Source organism: Symphalangus syndactylus, chromosome 6, assembly GCF_028878055.3.
Source record: "Symphalangus syndactylus isolate Jambi chromosome 6, NHGRI_mSymSyn1-v2.1_pri, whole genome shotgun sequence".
In the NCBI taxonomy this organism is placed as follows: Eukaryota; Metazoa; Chordata; class Mammalia; order Primates; family Hylobatidae; genus Symphalangus; species Symphalangus syndactylus.
Window position 1 is genome coordinate 36055961 of NC_072428.2, and position 25170 is coordinate 36081130.

Genomic DNA, 25170 nt, shown 5'->3' on the forward strand with positions numbered 1-25170 from the left:
ATATATTTTTCAAATAAAAGTCACCTATAAAGACTTTAAGGTTCCTTTCTTTTTATTTGCTACTTGCTGAATAAAGGGGTAGTAGAAAATACTCCTTTAAGGAGAAGGTATAGCTCAGGGGTAGCGCATTTGACTGCAGATCAGGAAAATACTCCTTTGATCATTTTTAGGCTGGGAAATTTTAGCCAACTTCTTACACCAAATACACACATGCACACACACAGGCTTACAAAATGAGAGCTAGAATAAATGAATAAGTGATGATAATGCTGATCAACTTTCCTGCATCTACATTCTAACTGCAAGCTCAACATTAAAAAAACAAATCTACATATAGCTTGATTAAAGTGTTTCTCAGTTCTCTTCCAGTTCTAATGTTCTATAAATAACATTATTTCTCAGGTTTGGGGTAGTTCAGGTGAAAGCATATCTTTCTTAAAAACCATAATTATCTGGATAATTAGACAAATGCAATAAAATTTAAGACAGTAATAAGTACACGCTTTTAATAGAAAATCATATTTCAGATGCACACAGATAAAATGAACTCTGGTGCAGATTATCCTGTAAGGTGAATAATTTTCTAATAAGAGTAAGCACTTCCTTATTAGTCTGTTTTATATGTCCGATTTTTCTTGAACTAGGTTTCTGTAAAACCAGGCATAGCTTTCTTTTACACAAAATGGCTATATTCATAATATACTCAAATTAACAATTCTCCAGAGTCATGTTAAATCACGTTTAGCGTAAAGTTGCCTCTGTACATATTTTAAGTTCAACCTAAATGTTTTTCTGTACATCGTGAACTATAACAAGTAGAGGTGTAAACAGACCATAGCCTACACTTGTGCCAATCATTGACTTTTGGCCAAATGTAGCCAATTGTTTGAACATGTTGAAATAAGGCAAATGCCAACCTGTAACCAATCCAGCTGCTTCTGTGCCTCACTTTCCTTTTTCTGTCCATAAATCTTCTCCCATGTGGCTGTGCTGGAGTCTCTGAGCCTACTCCGGCTGGGAAAGCTGCTTGATTCACGAATCGTTCATTGCTCAATTAAACTTCTTTAAATTTAATTCAGCTGAAGTTTTTCTTTTATCAGTCAAATAAATACAAAACTGAGGAGGTTGGGTGGCATTTCTTCTCTGTAAGCAAGAAAAGAGTAGGGGCAAATGTCATTTATATAAATATGTCCTAGAATTTAAAAGCACTTTTTTTTTTTTTGAGATGGAGTCTCACTCTGTCATCCAGGCTGGAGTGCAGTGGCACGATCTCAGCTCACTGCAACCTTCACCTCCCAGGTTCAAGCGATTCTCCTCCCTCAGCTTCCTGAGTGGCTGGGACTACGGGCACGCGCCACTAAGCCCAGCTAATTTTTTTATTTTTAGTAGAGATGGGATTTCACCATGTTGGCCAAGCTGGTCTCAAACTCCTAACCTCAGGTGATCCGCCTGCCTCAGCCTCCCAAAGTGCTGGGATTACAGGCGTGAGCCACTGTGCCTGGCCTGAAAATCCTTGTTTAAATTCAGATCAAATCTTAATCTTTTTTTTTTTTTTGGACTTTCCTGTCTATTTGCTTCAAAGGTTTTCAGGAGCAGTGACTTGAATTATTCTGCATGTGCTGGATAGATTTTAGGCTTTAAAAGAGGCAAGATGCCTCTGACTTTGTCAGCATGAAAAGACGGCCCTGAGCCGTCTTCAACATACATTGTTAAAGATACTTGACTTTTTGTCTTGTTAAAAAAAAAAAAAAAGACATTCAAAACATAGGGCTATCTCTTGAGCAGTGGGGAAAAAAAGTCACTTACAAACTATAAAAGTATTTTAACCCCTCCATTAAATAAATCTGTGCCAAATTTACCTCTTCGTCAAGAGAAAATAAGATACCAAATTTAAATATTTTATATTTTAACTGAATTATGAGTAATGTGTTCTTTACATAAGTCAATTTAATGTGGCTCTTCATGGAAACGTTTTCATTTGATGTTGATGCTCTTTCTAGAAGTTTTAGAGAAGGGAAAATTGTGGGGGACAAAAAAAGGTTAATACAATGGCTTACAGATTTCAGTTAAGCCAAGATAGAAAAGGAAACAAAGTTGTAGGTTATGGTGATACTTGAACTTTAACTTCTAACACTAAAAACACTAACACTCCTTCAAAACTCAGCAACTTGAAAATTAATTTGTGAACTTTGCTGGAGAAAGATTTCTCACCTGAGCATTTTCTCTGCTTTTTGTAAAGCAAAGACAAGACTTGATACAAACCACCTGTTGTGCCACCCACCTCGTCCAATTAGACAAGTCTTTTGTCTTTGTGGAAATAATAACCCATATGAGTCACTACTTTCAGACTAACCAAATCTGAAAATCCTGCTCAGGGTAGTCTTTTCTTGTTCACAGAGTCAGAGGCATCTTGCCTCTTTTAAAGCCTAAAATATATCCAGGACATGCAGAATAATTCACATCACTGCTCCTGAAAACCTTGGAAGCAAATTAAACAGAAAAGGCCAGAACAACAACAACAAAAAAGATTAAGATTTGATCTGAATTTAAACAAGTTAACAGTAACCCTATATTATTCCATATTTTACCCAGCTGTTTTGGATCGTTAATGAATTTCAACAAGGGAGCAGACCTGTGTTAAGGATTAGAGGCTATAAAGGTTCAAAAGGATTCGAAACCTTTGCTGAACTACCTATCTCTTACCCTGGCTTCTTGTTTGGGAGACTTTTAGGATTCAATGCCATTGACTTCTTTCTTATTTTATTTTACCGCAAAAATCTGGTTTTCTTGTCATTGCTTCCCAAACCAGATCCCTCAAATATTCAAAAACTGTAAACAGTATATGTCATGCAGAGTGGGCTCTAAGTCATTTAGCCTCGTAGGACCCTGGGGTTTATTTCTGAAGTCATTCATAATCACCTGTGTCAACTGCAATGAACGAGGCTTTATTTCGGTTTTACTCTTTTTCTAGGAAGGCATGAGAAAGAAAAAGATCAAATATTACCACATTTAGAGTAAAGCTGCAACCACTTATCAAATTATCACTTCTCCAAAAAGAGTGAATCTCCTTAGTTTTCCCAGAATTGTAGAGAGAAAGATAAACAGTTTCATAGATTAAAAAGTTCGATGTTTAATAGAAGCTGATTCTGTGGATTAAGTTCAAATGGAGAGCAAGAGGGACATACAGTCACTCCTCAAGGTAGTTGGGGAATTGGTTCCAGGACCCACCCCGAGGTTTTACAGAACATGGACAATGAGACTTGAGTTCATGCTCTTAATTAGGTGCCATTTTTGACTGCCTCCGTAGTCACCAGAAAGATTAGAGCGATCTGGAAATTGTGCAATGGCTTGCAAAATAGGTAATACAGATGAAAGGAGAAAAAAATTGCATAAAATTGATCCGAAAACATAGCAAGACCCTGACTCTACAAAAATAAAAATAAAAAATTAGCTGGGCGTGGTGGTGTGGGCCTGTATTCTCAGCTGCTCAGGAGACTGAGGCAGGAGAATCGTTCAAGCCCACGAGTTGCAGCTTACAATAAGCTATGATGGCACTACTGCGCCCCAGCCTGGGCAACACAGTGAGAACCTGTCTCAAAAAAAAAAAAAAAATCCAACAAGAGGATGTATGCTTCCTAACTCAATTTGGCATTTGGGAAAGATTTCTAGAGTACCAAGAATAAATCATTGATCAAATGGGATGATAGCAACAAAGGTGAAGATATTCTAGAAGATGGGATTGATTTTCTACAAAGGAAAGCAATAGCATCACTACTTCTCTGTTAGTAAGAATAAGTAGACAACTACAATATGTACAAAGTAACAAATAATATTTATTGTTCATATAGAAAGTTTAGGAAATGTACAAAAATTATAAAATAAAAAAAATCGGCCGGGCGCGGTGGCTCACGCTTGTAATCCCAGCACTTTGGGAGGCCGAGGCGGGCGGATCACGAGGTCAGGAGATCGAGACCACGGTGAAACCCCGTCTCTACTAAAAATACAAAAAATTAGCCGGGCGCGGTGGCAGGCGCCTGTAGTCCCAGCTACTCGGAGAGGCTGAGGCAGGAGAATGGCGTGAACCCGGGAGGCGGAGCTTGCAGTGAGCCGAGATTGCGCCACTGCACTCTAGCCTGGGCGACAGAGCGAGACTCCGTCTCAAAAAAAAAAAAAAAAATAAAAAATAAAAATAAAAATAAAAAAAATCATCCATAGTCTCACCACTCAGAGATAGTTGCTATTTTTTTTTTGGTAATGCACATGTAATCTACATATATAATACACATGCATAGGTACATTTTAAGTAGAATTAAATCTTATATATAATGTGTTATCTGCCTTTTTAGTCACTTATTATATCAGATAAATTTTCCTATTCCATTAAAAAGTCTTTGAAAATATTCTTCCTAATGTTACACGTATATATCATAAATTATTAAATCGATTCCCTAGAACTGGGCATCTAGTAATTCTGTTTTTTGCTATTATAAGTAGCTCCATGTTATACAAGTATATTATATTTTTGTGGACATCTCTGATTATTTCATCAATATTAAATAACATTTTTTAAGTTCTTGATACATACTGCCATATTGTCGTCCAAAATGGTTGTATTCATTTACTTTCCCATGAACAAGATACAGAATGATCTGATTTTCACTGCTGGGTAATGATAGTTAAAAAAAAATTTTCTACCAACTGAATGGGGTTGGGGGAAGGAAGCGTATTATTATTTGAGGTTTCATTATTAGGTTGAATATTTTAATATGTTTCTTTACATTTTTGCCTTTTATGAATTATCTTTGAAGTCCTTTGGCTTTTTTTTTTTTTGCTATTGGCATGCTTGTCTTGTTTATTTTTAAGAGCTCTTTACATATTGAAAATATTAAATAATTTCATGAAATTACATTTGGACATATTTTTCAAGGCCCAGACTAAATTATGCATTTCATTATATTTTTCCTGACTTAATCTGCCTAAGTCAAATCTCCTGCTTCTAAGACCTAATACAATATTCAATACTGAATTATACACTGTTTGCAATTCTTTAGAGTTTTTTCTTTTATTCTCCATAATAACTTTTCAAAGGAGAGTTCATGTATTTGAACAACTACAAAGATGATCAACTTGACATCGCTGAATTCTCAGTGTCATTTGCTGTGACACAGTTACTGGAATTGGGTGGGGTTCAGCCCAGGTTCCTTAGCTACTATGTGGTTATTCTTGGGACATGACCAGGTTTTTTTTTTTTTTTTGAGACAGAGTCTTGCTCTGTCACATGGGCTGGAGTGCAGTAGTGCGATCTCAGCTCACCATAGCCTCCGCCTCCCAGGTTCAAGTGATTCTCCTGCCTCAGCCTCCCGAGTAGCTGGGACTACAGGCATGCGCCACCATGCCTGGCTAATTTTTGTATTTTTAGTAGAGATGGGGTTTCACCATGTTGGCAGGCTGTTCTTGAACTCCTGACCTCAAGTGATCCTCCCAGCTCAGCCTCCCAAAGTGCAGGGATTACAGACATGAGCCACCTCACCTGGCCTCATAGTTTATTTTAAATATATGAGGCATAATTCAAAGAGAGCTTATAGTAAGAAATAGAACCAAAAAAAGAAATTTTGGATTTTTTTGTAAAGAGAGTTGAAATATTTTTTTTCTGATAATAATTTCTTTAATGATTCTTTGTAAAGAATATTAAATTTTCCCGAACTTAATTTTATGGTTTGCTTACATAATAAAGCAGGGATGTCCAATCTTTTGGCTTCCCTAGGCCATGTTGGAAGAAAAATTGTCTTGGCCACACATAAAATATACTAACACTAACGATAGCTGATGAGCGAAAAAAAAAAATTGCCAAAAAAATCTCATAATGCTTTATGAAAGTTTATGAATTTGTGTTGGGCTGCATTCAAAGCAGTCCTAGGCCGCATGCAGCCTGTGGGTCTCAGGTTGGACATGCTTGATATAAAGCATTTACATGAGTCACCTTAAAATTACAGCACAGATAAACAATGATAATCGAAATAAAATTAAGCATCTTAGGGCTTTCAGCATTTGTTTCCTCTTAAATGACTTGCTCTAGATTCCAAGTCTTTATGAGTTATTTGGATGTCCTGAATGAATGGCTTTATCTTTCTTTTTATTAGTAATAGGAACTTATTTCGAACGAGTGTTCACCCACAAAAAGCTTTTATTTAAAAATCACTCTGAAATGGAGAGGCTCCAGGGATGGTCTAGAATCCAATAGAGAGCAATCTGAAATCACTTCCTATAAGGAGGGAATTTACCTATCTATCTATGTATCTATCTATCTATCTATCTATCTATCTATCTATATCTACCTAGAAAGATAGAGTGGGGTGCATACTTGATTTGTCTACTTGTATTACTTTTTGTGCAATCTAATATCATTTATCTGGGGAGAGAACTAATGAGGAGGAGGAAATGTTGTATGAAAAGGTGAAATTCATGCCTCCTCTCTGGAACAGAGTATGTGTGTGTTTTAGAAAGGGCTTCAAGTTTCTTCTGGAGAAAAGGCCTGATTTGAATGTTATTAACATAGCTGGACTTCCAGGCCTTCTGAAATGGTCTTTCATTTCCATATGAATATTGGAAAATGCTCCGCTTAGGGAGGGGAGATGTTGGGGAACAGATCTCTTTGCCTACATCTCAGCTAATTTATATGCTCTCCAATGGAGGTCATATCGATATGAGGCCCAACCCCTGTCAGCTTTGTGGTTCCCTTAACCTGAGAACCTTGAAGCCCATTGAGAGCTATTCATACTTGGCAGATTTATTTCTTCCGTCATTTTGTCATAGTAACTGACAATTCACTGCCATCCAAGTGTATCTGGGAGCACAATGCCCACATAAATATTGTTGGCAATTCTGAGCCTATCCCTTTGTGGAAATAGTAGGTTAATTTCCTTCTGCCGCTTGACTTTCTATAGCTATGTGGCAGAAGATCATTTCCACTGGAGCCATATAGCCGACAGGCCCAGCAGGGCTTGTTTTGAAGAAGCACAGAGTTTAGAATCCCCCATCAGTGCAGAATAAAATTAAAACTTAAATTAAAGCTTCAAACACAGGCTAATCTGAAAATGGAGACGGGGTTAATAGGGACATAAAAACTTTGATGAGAACCAGGTGCAGCCCAAGTCCTAAAACTAGTCTAGAAGGTTTCAGGCATGAAATTAACAGATGCAGGAAACCGTCTTTACTTTCAAACAACAATAATCACACAAGGGACAAAAGTCATTGAACCTCCTTAATCACACCAGCCTATTTGAAAGGTGCACTTTGAGCTGTGCTGACTCACAGAGCAGGTGGGGGACTTCTTGAAAGCAGTGCACAGAGTTCTGGGGTGGCCTTGGTCTACGGACGACTTTCTTGTTGCATCCCCCAATGTTAATCCAATCATCACTGAATGGAGAGGCAGTCACAGTATGGCATGGCAGAAAGAGTAAGGGCTTTGGCAGTAAACATTCCTGGATTTGATGTCAGGCTCCCCTACTTAGCCATGGTAGTCTAAGTCCCTTAACCTTTCTGAGCTAAGTTTCACTACCTGTACAACGGGATTATAAAAGTACCCACTCTATGGGGCGGCCATAAGGATTAAATGAGAGAATTTATTCATTCAATAAATCTTTTAAATGTCTTCTTTGAATTAGGCACAGCATTTCGGACTGGGGAGTGAAACTCTTGGGGTCGGGGGAGGTCTCTGTCTTTGATTTTAGTGCATCCAGTTAGAATAGAAAATAAAATTCCTTCAGTGCAGGACTTGACTCCCTGAGTTAGCTTGGGAGAGTCAAGGAAGGCTTCTCAGAAAACATAGCTCTTAAGATTTGAAAGAAAAGATGTTTGTCAAGCAGAGCAGCAGAATACAGGCATCCCAGGCATGTGTGAAGGCCATGAGCGAAGGCTAGAGGGGTGGATGAGGGCACATTCATTGTTGCTAGAGTTTAATGTGCAAGGAGCATGTGGTAGAAGACACTGCTGAGTAGAAGGAAGGGGACCTTAATCACACAGAGCTTTGTGTATGCCCATTGCAGAGGAGTTTGGATTTTATATTGTAATCACAAGGAGACTGTGAGATATGCCTGCCCTGTTGAGGGTTTACTATGGACCATGTGCTGTGCTCAATTTCTGTACTATCTCAACAACCCAGAAAGTATCAGGCCTACAAAATGGCAATACGATTTCTCTAGTCAGGGGTAATCAGAGCTGTTGTCCCGTGGGAGTTGATTTTCTAATTAGTTCCTTGTGATGAAAAATGGTGAAACAAGTTTGAGTGTGGGTGTGTAAGGAGAGGGATGGTAGAGAAACCTTTCGAAAAATTCTACTCATGTCTGTGGTTAAGAGGCATGGAACCACCTCTAATTGATTTCTTTATCTCTCTGAACCTTTCTCGGCCTCTCGGGTATGTGTGTAAATGACACCTGCCAAGCCTTAATGTAGCGCTTTTATGGCATGAGGGATGGCTAGCATCTTAAAAAATGCAAGTGTTATCTAAGGCTATAATCTGCTACAATTTTCTTCTTCCTGTTTCTGAAGTGTGAGGCCAGGATGCTGGAACATCCGAAAGAGCCCAGGCTTAAAGAGAGGGGAGCCCCAAGCTTCCCAAGTCCAATTAAACACGAGACAGGATTCTCTAGGAGATTAGTAACATCCTTTGCTGCCGAGGCTCATGTATGAGATTCAGGACTTTGTGGGGGATATAGGGAAGACAAATCCTAGAAATCCAGATGCTTGGACTTTACCACCCACCAGCTATGTGAACTTGGGGAGGTCACTTAACTCCTGTGAGTTTCAGCTCCCTCATCTGAAAAATGAGAATAAATGGTAATGCCCACCTTGATTACTGCATGGGCCAGCAGGGGCTGGGATTGCCCTGTGTTCTGGTTATCTATTGCAGCATAACAATACAAAACATAGTGGCTTAAAACTATAACAGCATCTATTTTGTTTACAAATCTACAATCTGAACAGGGATCAGTGGGGACAACTTGTTTCCGCTCCACCTGATACCAGCTGGGGCTACTCAAATGCTAGGCCTGGGCAGGGCACAGTGCCTCACCCCTGTAATCCCAGCATTTTAGGAGGCCGAGACAGGCAGATGACCTGTGGTCAGGAATTCAAGACAAGCCTGGCCAACATGGCGAAACCCCGTCTCTACTAAAAATACAAAAATTAGCTGGGCATGGTGGCACATGCCTGTAGTCACAGCTACTTGGGAGGCTGAGGTGGGAGAATTGCTTGAACCTGGGAGGCGGAGGTCGCAGTGAGCCAAGATCGTGCCACTGCACTCCAGCCAGGGTGACACAGCAAGACTCCGTCTCAAAAAAAAAAAAAACAAGGCTCGCTCCTTCCCGTGTCTGGGAGTTGATGGTAAGTCTGTCAGCGCCTCCTCACGACATGGTGGCATGGTGGTGGCAGATTAAAGGGTGAGCACCTGAGACAGGCAGAGTGCCAAGTCAAAGCTCTACCATTCTTATGACCTAGCCTCAGAAGTCAGGTAGCATCACTTCTGCCATTTCCTTTGGTTAGAGCAGTCACAAGGCCCCACAGGATTCAAGGGGAGGGAACACAGGCCCCCCCACCCCTTTGCAGGAGGAACAGCAGTGATGTTATAAGAAGAGAGTATGGGATGGGATGTATGTATTGGTGGAGCTATCTTTGGAAAACACAATCTTCTACTCCACATGTAGCGAACAGCTTTATTAAGTTTAAAGCATCATACAAATGATGCTGCTAACACTTGGGCCTTTCACTTAAGTGCTGGCTCACAGATTTAAAGAGTACTATTAAGCTCTGTATTTATTCAGATAAGCAATACTTATACCTATTAAATGCAGTTACTGTCCAAGACATGTTTTGTTGTTGCTGTTGTTGTTGTTGTTTTTTTGAGACAGAGTCTTGCTCTGTCGCCCAGGCTGGAGTGCAGTGGTGCAGTCTCGGCTCACTGCAACCTCTGCCTCCAGGGTTCAAGCTATTCTCCTGCCTCAGCCTCCTGAGAAGCTGGGACTACAGGTGCCTGCCACCATGCCCGGCTAATTTGTGTGTGTGTGTGTGTGTTTGTAGAGACAGGGTTTCACCATGTTGGCCAGGATCGTCTTGATCTCCTGACCTCGTGATCTGCCCGCCTCGGCCTCCCAAAGTGCTGGGAATGCAGGCATGAGCCACCGCACCCAGCCGTCCAAGACACTTTTAAGCACAGGACCTCATTTCTCCCATAAAACAACCATAAGAGGTAGGCTTTACGATCCCTGTTTTATAGGACACTGAAGCTCAGGGCATGTATGTGACAGCTTTATTCATTCACTCAATAAATATGTATTGAACATCTACTTTTTGCCAGGCAAATATGTTCCAAGGGGAACAATAATAAGCAAAACAGACATAATCTCTACTTGATCTAGTGGAGAGAAAAATAAAAAACAGATACTGTAATCATAAAATACATTGATGACCTTTGTGATCAACATCATGATGGGAAGACCCCCATATAGATGGAGTCAGAGAATGATTCTCTATGGAAATGATATCTTAAATGACACCTGAAGAAAGAGTAGGAGTGAGGCCAGGCAGGAGAGCATGCCATGCAAAGGGACAAGTCCATGCAAAGGTCCTGTGGTGGAGGGAGAAGGGTATAGCTGGAGTGTAGAGAGTGAGGAGGGGCTTGCTTTGAGATGCAGCCAGAGGGGTAGACAGGCACAAAAGCAGATCTTTGCCCAATCATAAGACAGAAGCTGCAGACTCGGGGCTTGAACGTAGGTCTTCTGCACACCCATTGAGGGCCTTCAACCCAAGACAATTGCCTGGATTGTGTTAGGCAGAGAGCTACCTTCCTGTCATCTCCAAAAGACCATTATACAGGTTTGGTTGAACCATGTGTTTCTCCATTCAAGTAACAGGCTCTTGAAGGGCTGCGTGTTCTCTCTCTTTGATTAATCTCTGTGTAATATTAAGGGTAGAGCCTCAGCTAATTACTCCCAGACTGACAGTGAATAATGCAAACTCTTCTGTTAATTACTTTTTTGAGACAGAGTCTCACTCTGTTGCCCAGACTGGAGTGCAGTGGCATGATCTCGGCTCACTGCAACCACCGCCTCCTGGGTTCAAGCAATTCTCATGCCTCAGCCTCCTCAGTAGCTAGGATTACAGGTGCATACCACCATGCCCAGCTAATTTTTATGTTTTTAGTAAAGACAGGGTTTCACCAATTTGGCCAGGCTGGTCTTGAACTCCTGACTTCAAGTGATCTGCCCACCTCGGCCTCCCAAAGTGTTGGGATGACAGGCGTGAGCCACCGCGCCTGGCCAATTCCCTCTTAGCCCCCCAAAAGGCAAATGCCCAAGCACTGCCCTAAGACCAAAGGGCCTCCCTTGGAATCAGGATGGCACATTAGTGAAAGAAATAAGAAGGCAAGACCTTTTTCAAAGCCTCAATCTGCCCTTCTGTGAAATAGGAGAAATTCTGCCCAATTACTTCTTGCTGAAGTTATTAAAAATTAATAGCACCAAATCTAAGATAATCAGTTCAGTTATATACCCAGTGCAGGGATGGCATCCTTTGCTGTTTTTGCAGGGGGACCAGTAAGCTGGAGCAGATGGAACAGGAAGGCCCCAGGGAGAGAGAATCTCAGTACTCAGATGCACCATCAGAAAAGAATGTTTGCAGAGAGTGAAATGTGTGCTACAGCACACACTTCCTAGCAGCCCTTTGACTCGCTTACCCAGTGGCTGAACTGTTTCCAAAATAGTTCTGTATAGGCATTTGAAAGAAAACAGCCTGGTTTCTCTGCTGGCAATTGTTTAGGCTATTGGCAGCTTGAACATTAAAAAAAAAAAAAAATTCTCTCTCTTTAGCCAAAGACAGATTACTGGGTCCTCTTCACATGAGGGAAAAATGATTCCTTGGGGATAGGCACTATGTAAAAGGTATTCTGATTGTCACTGTCATTCACAGTTTTCAGATCTGTTTTATTATGGTGTCCAGTAATAGAATAGTTAAACCATGATCCTCTACATAAATCTTTTTCTTATGTGTTTATTCATAACAACAACAACAAAATGCCAACTTAAATGACAGGAATTAGAATTGCTCACCAAAGCCAGGTAAAACATTTCAAAGTTAAAAAGAAAGGACACCCACTTTTCCAATTCACCTCAGCAAACTGCTCTGAATTTCTTTCATAGTAGCTCAGTCATTTTTCTGGCAACAAGACCGTGACAGTTTTCATCTTAAACAGCTATTACTGATGAGCTACACTTGAAATTTCCATTCACTTAGAAGGATTACAATCTCAGTTATAGACTTCTCATCTAGGATAAAACTCAGTAAGATGATTCTTATATGAGAAACCCTCAAAATAGCCACTGAGATGAGACTAGGTTGGAAATAAAAAGGCAGTTAGGAAAAGAGTTAATCTTTGGGGAAAAATATCCTTCCTGTGGTTTTCATTTCAGTAACTCTTTCATTGTGAAAAGAATCACTTTAAGATCACACATTGATGTGCTTCTGTCTAGGAAACAATACATTCCATGTGGTCATCTACCCTTTCTGGGCAGAAGTCTTTATTTCTAACCATGTTTAAGTGCCAAAGTAGGTTATACTTGGTTGCCATAGGGTGCCAGTAAACTACTGTGAAAGGTTGTCTTTTTTTTTTTTTTTTAAAGTAAGCTCATAGGCAGATCTGAGGCAATGATTAAATTGTTGCTTATAATTAAAAATACCCTGAGAACATTATAATTATGCTCCCATTGTTACCAGCATAAAAAAATTTGCTGATGTTTTCAGACTAACCCGTGTAGCAGCTGTCTAACAATCAATCAACACATCGTTGACCAGATCTTCTAACTGTGAGCTATAAATCCCATCTGCAGCATCCCAGGCTGAGGTTAAGAGCATTGTGGAAAACGGGGGAAAGCCAAGTATAGCAAGACCTTAGAAAGCAAGGGCAAATATGAGGGAAGGTGACACTGGAGAGCTCTGTGGTGCCTGGTCTTATACACAGGCTCTAAAACTCTGTACTCTGTGGCCCTTGCTGTCTTGGTGACCCAACCTGTGACTATGAGCCATTCTTGTGATTGCATTCAAACAAACCTCCACTCAGTTACAAATGAATGAGTAAATATTTACAATGGAAAACAATTTAGACATCATAAAAAATAATTATTTTCTATGAGGATGGAAATGAGAACTTAGGTACTGTACTCACAGGTCTAACATCCATAGTTGTGATGAAAACATCCATCCATCTTGTTCTATGGTGATGTTTCAGACATGGTGTTGGATTCCTGAAATAAAGTGATTATCAATGTAGACCTTCGATGTTTTCCCTGCCATCGTGGAGCTACAACCCGGGGAGGAATGCACTCAATGAACTTGTGAGTTTGAATGTGGTGGGTGTTAGAAGGGAGAAATGTCAAGTACCATAGGACCCGAGTTTTCTGTTGGTTGTGGTTAGGGAAGGTTTCCTAGAGGAAATGGCACTAAAGCATCTAATGCTAAGATCTTATGTTGTAGGGAGAGGGAGAGGCGGTAGAGCATCCCAGGCAGAGAGAATAACGTATATAACAGCCCCATGGTGGAGAGACAATGCCTGACAAATATGCTGAGAGGAATTAAAGGTTTTAAATTATAGCCCAAGCAGCAAGGGTGTGGGGAAAAGAGATGAAAAGCAGGGTCTGTAGAGATTGCCAGGGGCCACAGCGTGAACATTTGCCGGCCAAGTTAAGGCATTTGGATTTTATCCAAATTCAACGAGCCATTGAGGGTTTTTAAACAGAAGAGTGACAAGAGATCTTTATTTCTTAAAGACCCCTCTGTCAATCGAAGAATAAAAAATGGCTTTATCTGTATCAGAGAGGTTGGGGAGAAACCAGGTAAAGGCTGTTGCAGTCACACAGGATAAGAGATAGTGCTGGCCTAGAGGTAGATGGTTGTATTTGTTCTATTTATTTACCCAGATTAATAGAAATCACATTTTTGCATTTTTATCTCATTATATAGCATAATCAAACTATGATAGGTAAGTTAGACCAAAGAGTTTAATACAATTCAATCCAACTTTATTATTTTTATTTATTTATTTAGAGACAGAGTTTCACTGTTGTCAACAGGCTGGAGTGCAGTGGCACAATCTCGGCTCACTGCAACCTCGGCCTCCGAGGTTCAACTGATTCTCCTGCCTCAGCCTCCTGAGTAGCTGGGACTACAGGCATGCCACCACATTCAGCTAATTTTTGTATTTTTAGTAGAGATGGGGTTTCACCATGTTGGTCAGGCTAGTCTCAAACTCCTGACCTCAGGTGATCCACCCACCTTGGCCTCCCGAATTGCTGGGATTGCAGGTGTGAGCCACCACACCTGGCCCCAACATTATTAAATGAACCTAGTCTAAGTACTAACATTTCTAAATTTGTAGAGAATTCTATGAAAATGAGAAAATGTTTAGAGGACTCAAGTTATATTAGGATGGCTCAGTTATATATTCATAAATCTAAAACTTGATATACTATAAATAATACTGAATGCTTACTATTTGTATGCTCTTCTTTGCTTCCAAAAAAAACACACACACACACACACACAAAAAACAAAAATACAATCCTATAACTTTCTTAGTAATAGTTTTCCTCTCACTTGACATCCTAACTTGGGTGGAGCCAAAAGTCTTTAACTTCAAAGAATGCCAATTTGGGATTCTCTGGGTCTGATTCAAGCACTGGAAACAACAGCAAAGAAAACAGGAGACTTGCTCAATACCCCCACCCATTCTCCTAAATAATTATGTCACTATTTTAGGTGAAATCACCATCACATGTTTACTATAACTGTGCAAATATTGTTTATTAATGTGATGGTATTATACTACAGTTACATTTCCTTTATTGTGTAACTATTTTTTTTTTGAGATGGAGTCTTGCTCTGTGGCCCAGGCTGGAGTGCAGTGGCACAATCTTGGCTCACTACAACCTCTGCCTCCTGGGTTCAAGCGATTCTCTTGTCTCAGCCTCCTGAGTCGCTGGGATTACAGGCGTGCACCACCATGCCTGGCCAATTTTTTGTATTTTTAGTAGAGATGGGGTTTCACCATGTTGGCCAGGCTGGTCTCGAACTCCTGGCCTCAGGTAATCCACCCGCCTCAGCCTCCCAAAGAGCTGGGATTACAGGCGTGAGCCAATGCGCCCGGCCTATTATGTAACTTTTTATTTTTCCTGAAGTGAATACTTTCTTCTTTTTTCTTTACATCGCTCTCTATGTAACTATCATTAGTTGTTCTAAAACTCTACATCAAAATTTTATTATTATTTTTTATTTTAGTTTAGTATTTTGAGATGGAGTCTTGCTCTGTCTCCCAGGCTGTAGTACAGTAGCGTGATCTCGGCTTACTGCAGCCTTTGCCTTCTGGGTTCAAGCAATTCTCCTGCCTCAGACTCCCAAGGGGCTGGGATTACAGGCATGCACCACCACGCCCAGCTAATTTTTTGTATTTTTAGTAGAGATGGGGTTTCACAGGCTGGTCTTGAACACCTGACCTCAAGTGATTCACCGTTTCAGCTTCCCCAAGTGCTGGGATTATAGGTGTGAGTGACTGCGCCCAGCCAAAATTGTAAAACACCTCGGGGTGCTGTTCTCTTTTCCATATGGTCAAATGCAACAGGTGACAAAGATTCTCTCTTTGGCCAAACTCTACTTAAACTCCCCTGAACTTCAAAGTAGGCTTTACGTATTTCTCTCTGCATTGTTCAATTTCAGCAGGAATCCCGATGAATTAGTTTAACCAGAATCCTCCACCCTGGATACCTGATCACCCTGGCCTACCTTTTGGAAGAAGTTTATTAGGTTTGTTTAGCCAGAATTCTGTCCTTTCCCCTGTGTTAGGCCATTCTTGCATTGCTATAAAGAAATACGTGAGACTGGGTAATTCACAAAGAAAACAGGTTAAATTGGCTCCTGGTTCTGCAGACTGTGCAGGAAGCATGCTTTGGCATCTGCTCAGCTTCTGGGGAGGCCTAAGGGAGCTTTTATTCATGGCAAAAGGCTAAGTAGGAGGAGGCATGTCATATTGCAAAAGCAGAAGCAAGAGAGAGTAAGTGTGAGACACCACATACTTTTAAACAACTAGATCTTGCAAGAACTCACTCACCACCAAGGGCATGGTGCTAAGCCATTCATGAGGGATCTACCTGCCAATCCAAATACCTCCCACCAGACCCCACCTCCAAATTTTGGGGATTACAATTTCACATAAGGTTTGGCGCGGTCATATATTCAAACTCTATCAACCCCTGATGTTTCCTGTCAGTAACTTTTCATCCAGTGACCACCACCCTGCTTTTTAGCTGGAAGTTCCCACTTGCCCATGCTGTGTTCGGAGTTGAGTGCAATCTTTCTTTCCCACTGCAAATTCTATGTTGGTGGTTTCTACACCTATTGTGAATAAAGTGAATAAGTCACTTGAATAAAATTGTTCCTACACCTATTTCCCTTGAGTAAGTCTGTCTTACTGTGCTTACCGAGTGTCATAGAATCATTTTTTAACACAGGTGACTGCCAGCTCTGTTTTCCTCAGCAACTTTCCATTTTCCTGCTCCTCTTTGCACCCTCTAGTCCTGCTGTCCCTAGACTTGCCTTTGTTTCTCTCCTGGGTTGTATCCCTTATTTCCAGAACCCTATGTCTTCTTTCTTGGTTTATACCATCTTTTGGTAAAACACATCTTCCTGAAGCTTCTTGAGAAAGGATGGAAGACAGGTTCCTCATTGCTAAGAGTCCCAGTCCTCATTTCTAAGAATCCTGCTCCGCTGCAACCTTCTTTAAGGCAAAGGCCATATGCTATGTTTTTTTTTTTTGTCTTTCAGGCTCAACATTCCCATTCTTCCACCAGTCATTCTTCATCATAAAGCCCTGAAATGATCTCAGTAACTTATCTGTTTACCTGTCTATTATTTTTCTGCCTTGCATGCTTTATTCAAATACATTCCATGGAAAATGTATTTTCCATTCATAGGACCCCCATCTCACCCTGCCCCACCAAAACTGTTGAATGCATGATTAACAAAAATGGTAGTGTAGAAAGAGCATGAGTTTGGGAGTTGGACAGCCTTATGCCAAATATTGGCCTTGTGCTTTTAGTTCTGAGACTCTGAGGAATCTACTTAACATTGCTGAGATCCCATTTTCTCATATGTCAAATAAGAGTGACTATCTCTCATTTTCATATCAGGTGATGATGCTGATATAGTTAAGGGTTGAGTTGTCATGATATCTGTAACTTACTTTCAAATGGTTAGGTCTCCACCTTCCCAAATATACACATACACATGCAGAGAACAGATGTGAAAAAATGGTAACAATTAGTGAACCAAAGTTAAGGATATGCAGGTGTTTACTGTACTTTTTTTTCAAACTTTTCTGTAGTTTGACAATTTTCAAAATACAAATTTGAGGCAGGGGGAAAAGCAGAGCTATCTTACAGGGTCTTTGTTAGGATTAAAGGAAGCTAATGATGAAGCACTTAGTATGCCTGGTTATATCAGATGCTCAATAAATGTTAATGTCCTTCATTCCCTGGGGCTAATCCCAACTGTAGACTGGAGAAATATAAAGGAATCAAGATCTGTGGACTCCCAGCCTGGCCATCAGCCAGCCCTGCAGAGGGCTCCCTTTTAACCTCACAACTCAGTTGTAGAAACTTGTCTCTTGACTTTGCTCCCTATGCTAGGCCCACAAATGACCTCCCAAAAGATACCCACATCAAATCTGTTGAACCTATGTTACTTTATTTAGTTAAAGGCATTTACAGATGTAATTAAGTTAAGGATCTTGAGATGAGATCATCCTAGATTGTCTAGGTGGGCCCTAAATCCAATGGCAAGTGTCCTTACAAGAAACATACAAAGGAAAACAGAAGAGGAGAAGGCTGGCCAGGCACGGTGGCTCACGCCTGTAATCCCAGCACTTTGGGAGGCTGAGGTGGGCAGATCACTTGAGGTCAGGAGTTCAAGACCAGCCTGGCAAACATGGTGAACCCTCATCTCTACTAAAAATACAAAAATTAGCTGGGCATGATGGCACATGCCTGTAATCCCAGCTACTTGGGAGGCTGAGGCACGAGAATTGCTTGAACCTGGGAGGCGGAGGTCCAGTGAGCCAAGATTGCACACTGCACTCCTGCCTGGGTGACACAGCAAGACTCTGTCTCCAAAAAAAAAAAAAAAAATGAGGAGAAGGCAGTGTGAAGAAGACAGAGGCAGAGATGGGAGTGATGTGGCCACAAGCCAAGGAGGCCAGGGAATGCTGGCAGCCACCAAAGTTGGAAGAGGCTAAGAACATATTTTCCTCTTAGAGCCTCCAAAGGGAGTACAGCCCTCTAACACCTTGAGTTTAGACTTCTGGCCTCCAGAACTGTGAGTTTCAAGCCACCATGTTTGTGGTCATTTCTTATGGAAGGCCTAGGAGACTAATATACTCCGCCTGCCAAGTCCTCAACTTGTGCTCGTATTCATGCAGCCTGGCTCTGCCCAAGTCTTCCCATAGCTCTTTCTAAGCTCCCGAGCCTTCATTTCCACAGCCAGGGATCCACTCCTTGTCACGGGCACTCCTTTGTCTCTCACCTGCCCTCCTGGCAGCATCTCGGTCAGCTGCTTGCTGAAGCATCTCTCTGATACCAGCTAGCTGCTTCTCTGCTCTTTGCATGTGACTTTTCCTTCATATCTCAAGCCCCATTCTTGCAGTTCAGCTCTCTGGTTCCTAGGGTCTAGTTATCTCTAACCTAACTAACCCTACCAACTACCATGCCCAGTTATGAGATTTTTAATATTTAAAAACAATGAGCATAATAATCTATGGTGACAAGAAATCAGACAGGGGTGGTGTGGGAACAGACTGGAAAGGGGCATAAGAGAACTTACTAGGGTGAAAGAGATGGTCTATGCAGTGATAGAAATCTGGGATACACAAAAGTTTGCACTTGCTAAAAGTAATCAAAATGTAACAAGATCTGTGCATTTCATTATATATATGTAAGTCATTCCTCAACCAAAAAAAATAAAAAATTAAAAAGAACAAGGCAAACCTACTTTTAACAAACAAACTTAAAAGAAAACAAAAGTCACAAATAAAAAAAGAAATTTTTTAAAAAGGCACTTAGTTAATTCAGGGTTTCTCACCTTTGGCACTACTGGTATTTTGAGCTAAATAATTATTTGAGGGGCTGTCTTGCACATTGACTAGCAGCAGCCCTGGCTTCTACCACTAACTACCAGTACCATCCTCTGCATTTCTCCCAACTTGCCCAATTTGTGACAACCAAAAACATCTCCAGACATTGCCAAATGTCCCGTAGAGGGAAAAGTCGACCCCCTATTGAGAATGGATGGGTTAGTTAACGTGTAGTGTTCAGCTATAGGCATCCCATACAAGGTGATTTATGTACAATATGACAAGTTTGGGAGACAAACTGAAAGTGACCCGCCAAAAAACCTTTCTCAAATGGAAAAAAAATTGTTGGTCATTAGGGATATGGGCATGACCTGATATTTATTTCTCCACTCTTCAGTTCTAGTTGTAAAAAAAAATATTAATAACTACGAGGACGCCTAACAAGTAAGAATACCAAAAACAGTAGCAGGAGGAAGAGCTGAGAAGAAGAGGAAGAGGAAGGAAGAGGAAGGAGGACAAAGCATATCGGTTAATCTAGCAGTTGCTGTCGTGGTAGTGATACAATACTAATGATAACTGATATTTATACATGTAATATATGTTTAAATCCTTAAAAATCCACTAATTTCTCCCCAACAATATCCCTTTGGGAAAGGTAGATATATTAATTTTCTCTACTTTATAGATAATAAAATCAGGGACAAAGGTTAAATAACTGCCCAAGGTCACAGTCAATTAAGGGAACAGCTGGAACCACCACCTTTGCCTTGGCCTTGTGATTTTTAATCTGTCACTTTCTTCCCACTGCAAACCCTATTTCTAGGCATCAGCATCACCTGGAGGCTGGATGCAAATCAGAGAAAATTGTGTGCCTGGGAGGAAATAATCAATCAGTCCATGAACGGCTTGCCCTACAGACCCAAGTTCACCTATGTGAATAATAAATAGTAAAAAAAAAAAAAAAAAAAAAAAAAAAATTACTTTAGAAACAACAGTCATTGAAGGTTTTCTTCATCAGTAAGATGTCTGAGGAGCACGCTTTGTGGGGATATCTGTGCAGGTAAGGAGACCATGTGACAGTGGTGCCCACCACAAAGGAAAGCTCAGAGAATCCCAGAAGCTGTTCCTGAGATAATAAACTCAGTCATCAAGCGAGGACTCCTCATTTCTCAGAATCTCAGTACTGTAATCTCTGGAAAGGCAGAGGCCTTGTTGTCTTGTTTTTTACATGCCCCTGAGTATCTTTTAGGTAAGAGATCCATCCACAACTGGCATGTAGTGAATTAAATAAATTTCAGTGGTGTGGAAATCTCTGAATATGCTTTCGCAAGGACCCTGGACTTAGCTCTGGCCTTTATCAGGAGACATCCTGTTTGCCTGGTTTATTCCCCACCAGCTAATTAACTTGCCTGAAACAGTTGCTTCATCAGGACTCTCCCATTTGACGGTTTCCAATGGTTCTTTGTTTCCTGTAGGCTAATGTCCAAAGGATTTGATTTAACTTTTAACATGTCCAACAATTTGATAGCAGCCAATTTATCCAAAATGACCATCTACTTCCCACACTCTTAGCCCAGTGTTGCAGCCATACCAGAACCATCACAAGCCCCTGAATGGGTCGAGCTCTTTCCAAGCCTCTGTCTTAAGGATTATTGGAGTTGGGAGGATTCTATTTTAAATAGGGTGTTCAGAGAGGGCTTCATTAATATGGTAAGATTGGAGCATAGACTTGAGGAATGTGAGGGGTGAACCATGTAAATATCTGGAAAGTGAGCATTCCAGACAGAAGGAACAGCCAGGCAAAGGCCCTAAGATGAGAGTACACCTGCCAAATTCAAAGAGCCACAAGGAGATCAGTGTGTCTGGAGCAGAGAGAGAGAGAGGGAGAAGACCAATAGAAGATGAAGTCTGAGGTATAATAGGGTGGTGAGGGAGGCAGGGCAAGGTCATGGAGGACCTATGGGCTTTTGTGAGGACTTTGGCTTTTATTCTGAGACGAGATGCATTGGAGAGTTTTGAGCAGAGATATGGCAAGATCTGACTTGCATTTTCAATGGGTCCCTCTGGCTTCTGTGTTGAGCACAAGGTTAGAAGCAGAGAGACCGTTGCATTAATGGGGGCAAGGACCAGCAGATAGCAGTGAAGCTGGTGAAGAGTGATCAGATTTGCAGATGTATTTGGAGAGGAAAGCCTGCAAAAATCTGTATCTTAAAGCTGTGTGTCAGGGATGGGTAGGAACCAGCCAGAACTGAGAAAAACCTTTGCATGAACTCTGAAGCATAAAATAGCTCTGCTGGTTCAAGGATCCAAAGGCCAAGGCAGTTTGAGCTTAGTGAACAGGGAGGGGATGGGGTAAGAAGCTGACCAGGTGGGATGGGGACAGATGAGGCTGGGCACTGCAGGCCACAGGGAGGAAGCCTCTGATGGGTTTCAAGCAGGGCCATGTTTTGATGTAATTTATGTTTTCAAAGGTCACTCTTCTACATGGAGGCTAAATAAACTGGCAAATGAGCCATTAAAATAGTCATATTTGTATTCAGCCAAATCAGTATTCCTCTAGCAGTCCCAGTTCTACTTGCTTAGGGCCGTGTGAAATGAGTCTTATTTCCTTCCCTGAGACTCCTTGCTGTCATGAGAACTCACCCACTTTGCTCAGCACCTCTCACAGTTACCCATGACTGAGTGCAGCATCACAGCTGCCCTGAGGCCCACACACAGCCAAACCAAACAGGGTGCTCCAGCTTCTATGCTTCCAGCTTGAGCAGCAGCAAGGATGGGCCACTCGCCATTCTTTGCATTCTGGTGCTTGCTAGGTGATGCACTCATTCGGCCCCGATGACTTCTCCTTATCTGATCTATTTCACAATCTGATTACCACAATCATTTTGGCCCCCAGGGATAATGGCTTCCCACTAATGCTCAGCAACTGGGAATATATGGGTATGAGTGTGGAAAAGTATCTGTCTTGTTTCCCTGATAGGTAATAAGATGTTGGAGAGAATGAGAGTGAATTAGCTTCTCTCTCTCAGTAGGTAGTATAATCTTTTGCATAAAAGTTGGTGACTCTCTTTCAGAGTAAATATAAAAGAAGTATTGAGTATACCATGACCAACTAATTAGAGAACAGGACTTGCATTAAATGAGGGCTAATTTCAACATAAAATTAGCATTACTGCTGAAAGGGTTAAAAAAAAAAGCTATTGGAGGCTCACCCTTATTTAATAGGGGGTGGGGAAATGCAGAGCTCAAATAAAGGGTCCTAAGCTAGGTGGGCACTCCTAAAGCAGTGGAAGTGCATAAAATAGACCTTTTCTTCTCTGCTGGTATTAGGCTCTTATTCCTTGATTTTCCTAAGCAACAAGGACATCTAATTGTCATTCTGGGTATAGTCAAGAAGAGAAAATCAAATGAACATTTGTCAAGCACCTACCATAGGCATTTCTACTATAGCAGGAAGTTTTCAAAAAAGAATTTGGAATTAACCATGTGATCAGTTAGAAAATAGGATTTGCCTTGTTGTTGTTTGTAATGTTTCTCCATCTGGAACTGGTGAAAATAGAAGCATTTTGAGCCAACATGGCAGTTGCATCTAAATGGTTTTGGTGCTTTCTTTATCACAACAGTGAATGATAAGGGAATAAAAGTAATAAGACTGAGTAAGAAATACTGAAGACAGTGCCTATAGTACCATGAAAAGAAAGGTCTTTCTTCTTGAGCAAAGGCTGGAAGTAATCAAGGCTGGATTTGCCAAGTAATGTTTATAGCTATATTTTAAAATTCTGTTAAAATTTTTACAGAAAAAAATAACTTTGGTATCAAAAATCTGAAACTCATGAACTCTTAGTCCTCTTCCATCCATCCTGTTTTTATCATATGGTTTTTAAAAATAACACACAGATTTCATTGTCATACCCATCACCACACACCAGCAGCACCAGGCTGTGCTCAGCAGGTTCTCACTGATTGAATGCACTGAGTCAAAACAGGTCATGAATGTCCTGAGTTTTATAAGCCCAATTACTTATTTCTCAGTGAAATAGCAAACAGACTTGAAATTCTTTTCAGAAACACCCAGCGAACCTGAATACACCAGAACTGAACCTATATATTTTTGAAACTATGATGTCCTTTGACCGGAACCTAAACCTAGGGGGATATTTCACTTTGGGCCGATGTCCTGAGCCTCTGCTGAACCAGACCCCACCATCTGAGCCAACAGCTAAGACTCCTAACGCTTCAGAAAAAGGTGATTTTTTCCTAGGAAGAGTTAAACTTCTTGAGGCAACGGGGCTTCCCTCAACTCCAACTCTTCTTGGTCCAGAAAACAGCTCTGGGAGCCCCAGAGGGGGCTTTTGCTTCTCTGACTTCTCACACCCTCTTCTTTCAAATGAATTTAAACCTTTTTTTGTCCAAATCCCTCCAGAAGAAAAAAAAAGTAACCACTCTGCAGTTTTTCTACTATTATGCAAATAGATTAATCAGGCAATGCTCCTGTGAGAATTAATTTATATCTGAATCCAATGAGGCCTGGATGCTTGCTAACTGAACCCCCAGGCCAATGCCTCAGCTAGGTAGCACCTCATATTATTCCTTTGACGAAATGTGAACTGACATAAATACTATGGCTCCCTTTCAATCCGATTACCCCATTACCTCACATCAATGCTACCCCAGCCATCAGATTCTGGCGTCTTTCCTTTCACCAGCTCCAGGAACAACGGACAACTCCTCCTTGATAAACAAGCATCCACGCTGCCATCTCGTACCCCCACTCCTAACCCATCATCCGCACTCAATGGGCTCTATTCGACAAGGTATTTTATTTTGTTTGTAGGAATCAAGGATTAAAACCAGTTCAAAATCAAGCCAGGCTGGAGCTGCTCATTCAGAGCTACCCTTTCACACAATCAGTCACTAAGAGCCTCTGGAAATAACACCCCTGAAGTATCCACCCTTTAATAGACGTCATCCCCCTGGGACGCCCCCTCCGCTTCATTTCCCTCCCTTAACGTCTTATGAACTCTTTTTCAAACACACAAAAAACAAATAGCAGCACAGGTTTCCCTGGACTTGCGTGACCTGAAGCTCAGTCAAAATGAACCTACGTTTTAAACCATACCTTTGTACTAAACTCATGTTGACAACCACTAAATTCTTTCCGTTGCTCTGCATAGAAACTTAAAAAAAAAAAAAAAAAGATTTATTTCTTTACCCGTGCCTCCTCCTGTCCCCCCTTTTTAAAACTCTGCACATTTAAAAAGCTTGGCTAAACAATCCACCAGGTGGGAGGAAAGCTTTTCTATGTGGGCAGCTCTATTTCTGGAGCCCCCACCTCAGTAATTAGATTAACAGGCAACGTATGAATAGCAGCCCCGCTCTCTTCATGCTTTATGCTATTGATTGCACATAACTGATAGCAAAATATCTTCAATGGTGGCAGAAAGAAAACATGGATTTGTGAACTGTTCTACGATGAAAATGCAAATAAGAGGAAGAAAACAATGCAAGCTTTATTTTTAAAAAGCAACGCCTAGTAATCATAGTACTCGATTTTTTGAGAAAGGGTCAGAAGTTACACATGAGTAGAAACTGGGGCTGTGGGTATGTTTGTTAGCTTTGTAGTAAAATAGTTTGAATATTTCGATGCCCCCTTTTAACACAACCTAAAATAGAGGGGCATGACCCTGTAGGCAAAGCTTGTCTTTCTGAATTGGTGAAGGCAGAAATATCTTTTCTAACCACAGTCCCTCTAGAGGCTCTGAATTTGAGAAAGCCTTTGAAACATATTTTAACTGCATATGCATATTAGGAAATTATTCACTTTTTAAAAATAAGATAAAGCAAAATAACTATTAAGAATTAAAATTCATAAACACTCATTCAGCTAACTACAAGAAAAATTATGTACTTTGCCAAATACCATTTATATTCTTTTGCAATTTGCTTTTGCTTTCTGTTATTCCAGAGGATATCTCTATTTTCATAAAAAGTAGACTTCCATTGAAAAG

At 40.8% G+C, this 25170-nt stretch overlaps 1 long non-coding RNA gene across 1 annotated transcript in view; it reads right to left on the reverse strand.

Annotated features, from left to right (window-relative positions):
- Positions 1-827: 827 nt before the first annotated feature.
- Positions 828-25170, reverse strand: part of LOC129484331 (uncharacterized) — a 70515-nt gene continuing 46172 nt past the window's right edge. The window contains exons 2-3 of the long non-coding RNA XR_008658411.2: positions 13214-13292; positions 828-1143 (exon numbers count right to left, since the gene is read on the reverse strand). This is a non-coding gene — a long non-coding RNA (uncharacterized lncRNA). The remainder of the gene's footprint in view (positions 1144-13213; positions 13293-25170) is intronic.